Below are 6,806 nucleotides of genomic sequence, written 5' to 3'. Positions count from 1 at the left end.
CTTTTTTTGTCTCAGTCACGTGCAGGAGCTGCTAACAGTGCATCTCGAACTCTTTTCTTCCATCTTGGAACTCGAGGGCCAGCCAAGATGGCTACACAGCCAGATGTTGACCAGGCCGACACAGCTTGGAATCGGTAAGATTATGACATTACACCCCTTCCGAGTATACCCTGGAACCGGTAGCGTGTTTGCCGTCAGATGGGTTTGGGCATGGTGCCTAATGTTAATTACAGCCCAGATTACTTTTGTGAACACCCTTGGGCATAGGCATCTAAGACATTTAAAACTTATTAAGGCATCACGTTTTGATTCAATTAAAACCCAAGCTGCATGCTCTCTGCGCCCCGGGCAAGTTGTATTCCAGGCTGTGGAGAAATTAAGTTGTAGCTTAGATTTATTAGGCGAAGTAGATGAGAAGAAATTAAATATTGTTTTCAGGTGGGTGTGCAATGGCCAGAATTCTGCCCCCAAAGGACAGGTTTCATTGGGCAACTATGGTGGAAGTAGAAACCCTATAGAACAGGACCCCTTAGATTTTGTCAGACAGTAGCCTGCAGGAAAAGAAATATCCTTAAGTCCAGGACCTATTCTGCATACAATAGATAATGCACTTTAGAAATAGCTTTTCCTGTTCCGCACAGGAAAAAACAGCTGCCAATGCACACTGAAAGTGCATTATCCTATGTGTGCGGAATGGGCATGATCCTATATCCTATGTGTGCGGAATGGGATGATAAGCATTTGGGACCCACGAGGGGTGGCATCAGTGACCCGGTCCCTTCCCAGCAGTCCTGCTGCTTCTTGTTCTCAAAAGCATCACCACTCCAACGGGCAATCTCTGACATCGCTGGAGCATGACCCAGGGAAGAGGAAAGGCAGGTACATAATATTTTTGTAGAATTGCTGTGTTATGTTTGTGCTTCTGAACACCGGAGAAACTTTTTCTACATTGTGTAAATTTTGATTTACTTGCGCTGTCGTTACTGCGTGGAACAGGGGCGTCTGAGTTTTCTCGTCTTTATGAATGCACACACGGAAGTCACACCAAATGCATGCATTTTTGCCTGTGCGGGTCTCATGATGCCTAGCATAACCGTTTCGGTATTCAAAAGAGATCAGGAAAAAAAATTCCACAGTCAGAGTAGTTCAGCAGTGGAATAGGCTGCCTAAGGAGGTGGTGAGCTCCCCCTCACTGGCAGTCTTCAAGCAAAGGTTGGAGACACACTTTTCTTGGATGCTTTAGGATGCTTAGGGCTGATCCTGCGTTGAGCAGGGGGTTGGACTAGATGGCCTCTATGGCCCCTTCCAACTCTATGATTCTGTGAAGAGAGGAAGGGAAGGCAATTGTAAGCTGCTTTGAGACTCCTTCGGGTAGAGAAAAGCGGCCTATAAGAACCAACTCTTCTTCTTCTTCTTCTTCTCCTCCTCCTTCTCCTCCTTCTCCTCCTCCTCCTCCTCCTTCTTCTTCTCCTTCTTCTCCTCCTCCTCCTCCTCCTTCTTCTTCTTCTCCTTCTTCTCCTCCTCCTCCTCTTCCTCCTCCTTCTTCTCCTTCTTCTTCTCCTCCTCCTCCTTCTTTTTCTCCTTCTCCTCCTCCTCTTCCTCCTCCTCCTCCTCCATCTTCTTCTTCTCCTCCTTCTCCTCCTCCTCCTCCTCCTCCTCCTCCTCCTTCTTCTCCTTCTTCTTCTCCTCCTCCTCCTTCTTCTTCTTCCTCCTCCTTAGGACGCTGGAGAATTGAAGCTTTTCTGTTGTTATGGTGGCCTCTGTAGAGAAGGGGGCACTTTGAGTAACAAATAAGCAGAAGCTCCCCTGGGAACTCATTAGAAAACGTCCCTCCCTGACTCACCTAGGCTCCTTCTCTTTCTCAGGGAGCGCAAGGGGCAGAGCTCAAAGACTCAGCCCTTCACCCTCCTGCCGAGACTGTTGTTCTGGTTGCACAGCGGTATCAGTTACCCAGGTGCCCCAAAGGAGAAACCCGGCCTTGCCAACAGCAATTAAAGGTTTAGCTCCCTTACAAAACTCAAAGCGATTGTGCCAGTTGGCTCCCCCCTTGCCCCCCTGTCTCCTGGGAGCCGTGTTTTGCTTGTCCGTTAATCCCCTAATTAGGTTTACTGGAAGGGGAATCGGCAGCTTTGCAATTGAAACCGGTTTGCCGTTTTCCCAGGCTCTATCGTGGCAGGTGTGCTTGCTTCTCAGCCGGGAAGAATGCAAGCTTGCTAGAGGGATGAAATTGCTCCACCAGCTTCCTCATGATTAACTGAGATAACAACCCCCATGCCAGCTGGTTCCTCTAATTGAATGCAAATAGCCAGCTCCCCCAAATCAGGCCTTCACCCCCAAGTTAGCACTTATGCAACCTTGCTGGTTCTGCTCCACGTCTTCTTTTGGGTCTGGCTTTACACTGTTGTTGTAAAAATCATCTGGCTCGTCAAAAATCTGCAGGGGGAGACGGGGGGTGGTGAATGTTCTCCCTCTTTCCCCACCAATGGTTCATTCATGGGATGAAGCCATTCAGAGACTGTCGTCACAACAGGCATGGCACCCTCCATCGTCAGAAACTGTTTGCCTGGGAGTCCCGGGAGGTGCTGGGGGGCCAAAACCAGGCAAAGGATGGACTGGGGGAACTCCAAAAAGGATAACTGGTCCCTAGATAGCAGAGTTCAGTTCCCCTGGAGAAAACAGCTGTGAATTGGACTCCCTGGCATCTAAATCCTCGGGGGTCCCTTCCCCTTGAAACCCCTCCCTCCATGGACCCCACCCCCCCGACCCCCTGAGTCCTTCCCAGCCCACCAGCTGGGCACCTGTCCTTTGGACGGACCGTGCAGCCTGCGATGGCCCTTCCTTCCCCAGGAGGGCAAGATGCTACAGAGGAAGAAGGGGCACGGCTGCCCCTTCTCTGTCCTGCCTGCCCAGCTCTTCCCTGGCATCCGGCTGGCCTCTTTTCAAAGCAGGGAGCTCAGCTGGATGGGCCTTCTGGGTCCGATCCAGCAGGGTTCCTCACCTGTCCTTTTGGAAGGGCTGGGGAAATATCAAACTCTTTCATTCAAGATTGAGGGGCAAGGTGAAAAGGAGGACTATAGCCTCAGACTCCATTTGGGGGGCTTCTCAGAAGCAGCCGGGCTGGAGAGCCGCTGCTGAAAAAAGGGACAGTGTAAGAGACACAGGCGTGGCCTGATCCAGCAGGGCTCGCCTTACCGCTGGCCTTTCTCCCCCCTTCTTTCTGTGCAACGCCTTTTACACACCCTCCCACACCCCAATGCTAGAAAGAGAGACGAGGTCCTTCTTACCAGCTTCCTCTCCATTTTAGCGCTTTGATGTAGATCCTTTGGAAAGAAGGCTCCAGAATCAAATGACGGTTTGGCCCTGGGCTCCCAGCAGAAAAGCCCGGTTCTGACCTGCATCACAATGGGTTCCGGAGCTTTCCTCTGGCGGAGAATCCGTCTCTTGGGGGTTGCCCTGGTGACCTCAGAACAAAAGGCGGGGGCTGTCCAGCCACTGGAAGGGACTCCAACTGGCCTTTGCAGTGATTTCATGTTGAGCGGAAATCACTTCCTAATAGATTGGTGTAGTTGTTGTTGTGAGGTGCGAAGTCGTGTCCGACCCATCGCGACCCCCTGGACAAGGATCCTCCAGGCCTTCCTGTCCTCTCCCATTCCCCGGAGTCCATTTAAGTTTGCACTGACTGCTTCAGTGACTCCATCCAGCCACCTCATTCTCTGTCGTCCCCTTCTTCTTTTGCCCTCGATCGCTCCCAGCATCAGGCTCTTCTCCAGGGAGTCCTTCCTTCTCATGAGGTGGCCAAAGTATTTGAGTTTCATCTTCAGGATCTGGCCTTCTGAGGAGCAGGCAGGGCTGATCTCCTCTAGGACTGACCGGTTTGTTCGCCTTGCAGTCCAAGGGACTCGCAAGAGTCTTCTCCAGCACCAGAGTTTAAAAGCCTCACTTCTTTGACGCTCAGCCTTCCTGTGAATTGGACTCCCTGGCATCCTAACCCCCGGGGGTCCCTTCCCCTTGAAACCCCTCCCTCCAGGGTCCCCACCCCCCACCTCCCTGAGTCCTTCCCAGCCCACCGGTTGGACACCTGTCCTTTGGACTAACTGTGCTTGCCATGATGACCCTTCCTTCCCCGGGAGGGCAAGATGCTACGGAGGAAGAAAGGGCACGGCTGCCCCTTCTCTGCCCTGCTTGCCTGCTCCCTTCCTGGCACCAGGCTGGTTTTCGAAGCAGGTAGCTGAGCTGGATGGGCCTTCTGGGTCCGATCCAGCAGGATTGGGTAATTTTGGAAGGGTTGTGTCTTTTATTCAGGGCAAAGCTCATTGTATCCAGGAATACAATGGGTCAGCATTGAGGGTGAGGGTGGTGAAAGTCAGGAGTTGTGGATTCTGGAAGGACATGTGGATGTGTGGGTGTGTTGTTTGGGTTGTGGTTGTGTGGCTGGGCATGAGGGTTTGCGATTGCAGAGGGCACAGACAGGAACTCAGAAGACACGTGGCCACAGACACCCTTGGCTAGCACAGCCTGTTCTTCTGAAGCCTGAGGCCCACTGCTGGCAACTGCAGTCCGTGTTGCTGTCTGCAAGGCCATGTCATTGCCTAATAAAAGTAGATCACCCAGTTCCGCCCAAAGCCAGGAACCTCTTCTGGAGGTTTAGACTGAAATTTCTTTTGAATTAATTTCATCCTATTGGTTCTGGTCTGTCCCTCCGGGCCAAGAGAGAACAACTCTGCTCCATCCTCCATATGGCAGCCTTTTAAATACTTGAAGATGGCGATCAGATCCCCTCTCAGTTGTCTCCTCTCCTCTTCTTGCAATTTTTGCTTCAGCCAGATCCTGCCCCTCACCCGTCTGCAGCCTGCGTACATTTGTTAGCAGTCAGATCCCTCTGGCTGAGGGGCCGTTCCTTGCTCGAAAGCCATAAGCATCCTTCCTACAGTATCCTATGAGATATCGTCAATACAGCACACTGCCTGGCCCAAAATGACACAAAATGGATGTCAGCCAGAGAAATGCCTGGCCATGTAGTTTAGCAATGTGAGAAAGAGTGATGGGCTGGCTCTCGACCTCCTTCCTACCCTAGAGAGGCACATAAATTAGAGCAATTCCATCAACCTCCAGCCTCACTTCCTTGCACCCCTTTACCCTGATTAAGCAACAAACACTATTCACCAAACTTAGTAGCTTTTCGCATCTGATCTGTTACAATGTCATCAAGCACCATTTACACCACGGGAGAACCCGAAACAACGGCGGCATTGCAGATTCTCAAAACAGACATTAGCCGTGGAAAGGAACTTAAAAAAACACGAACGAATGATCGCGAAAACAAGGCAGTAGTAGCTTTTTATAAGGAATTCAGAGGTCTCCCAGATCTCCTGGAGGGCATTCAGAAATGGACAAAATAAGCGCTGGGCTTTATTGAGGCACAATCTGACAACAATAACACAATAGCTAAATGGTTTGGAAGCTAAAGTATCAGCATAACTCTCCCAAGGCCTCTAAAGGGACTTAATTCAGAAAGCACAGCAATGTTATTTAAACATTGCTTAGACCAGCGGTGGGCAAACTGTGGCCCTCGAGATGTTCATGGTCTACAATCCCCATGAGGTTCGTGGGAATTGTAGTCCATGGACATCTGGAGGGACACAGTTTGCCCACCCCTGGCTTAGACTCTATAGGCCAGCCTTTCTCAACTTTTTACCATTGAGAAACTCCTGAATCCTTCTTCAGGCTTTGAGAAATACCAGAAGTGACGCCATCATGCAGATTATGGTTGGGAAGCAGAGCTGTGGAGATGCCCACCTGGGGCCCCTCCCCTTCTCACCCCCTCCAGGCCCATCAGTGGCTGGTTTTTTGTTTTTTGTTTTTTTTGCAAGGGGGGGTGGAGTTTCGACAGGACCATACCTGCATTACCCAGCCTCCCTCACCCCCACCTCTAAGGCCCGAAAAACGCCTGGAGAAGGTAGCTGTTGCTTCATCGCCCCTCTGATCACTTACCCACCCACCCTGCAGTTAAGATTAAGTAAACAAAAATTATCTCTCTGGCTGGAGTTTAATCGTTACTCTTGCAGCATGCCTCAGCTGGCAAGGATGTTTCTGGGCAAGGCTCCTCTCCTTCCCAACCCCTCCAGCCCCATCACTGGCCATTTGGGGAGGGGGGTGTGTGTGGATTGACATGGCATGGTCTCTTCTCGCCCGATACACGTTTAATGTATTTAAAAAATATCTAAAAAATTAATTCTATCCCTGCCAGTTAGGGAAACCCTTCCAGGACAATCAGGAAACCCCAAGATTTCTTGAACCCCCTTTTGAGAGAGCCTGCTTTAGAGCAACCTTTTTCATGTTTTGAAATGTTTTCATGTTTTAAGGCAGGCGGGGAAAGTCATGGACCCCTTGCAGATCGCTCAGGGACCCCTCGGGTCCACAGACCCCAGGTTGGGAATCAGTGACTTAGACCAGGGGTAGTCAACCTGTGGTCCTCCAGATGTCCATGGACTACAGTTCCCATGAGCCCCTGCCAGCGTTGGCTGGCAGGGGCTCATGGGAATTGTAGTCCATGGACATCTGGAGGACCACAGGTTGACTACCCCTGACCTAGACCATCAAAGGCTTGTTCACTTGCTCGTCTTCCAACATTGTATATGCCATTAGATGCCAACTTGGTCTCACTCAATTCAAGTCTTCCCCATTGACTTGACTGAGGCCCTGATCTTGGCAATCAGCTCCCATTGTCTTCTGACTGCATGAAGGGATGCCCCGTGCTCTAGGCGTGCCATCTCCCCTCTTTTGGGGGGTTCCATGGGTTATTGTAG

The sequence above is a fragment of the Paroedura picta genome, chromosome 17 (genome assembly GCF_049243985.1).
Source record: "Paroedura picta isolate Pp20150507F chromosome 17, Ppicta_v3.0, whole genome shotgun sequence".
Lineage (NCBI taxonomy): Eukaryota > Metazoa > Chordata > Lepidosauria > Squamata > Gekkonidae > Paroedura > Paroedura picta.
The sequence above is the reverse complement of the archived record's forward strand: the minus strand, read 5'-3'. Positions refer to the sequence as shown.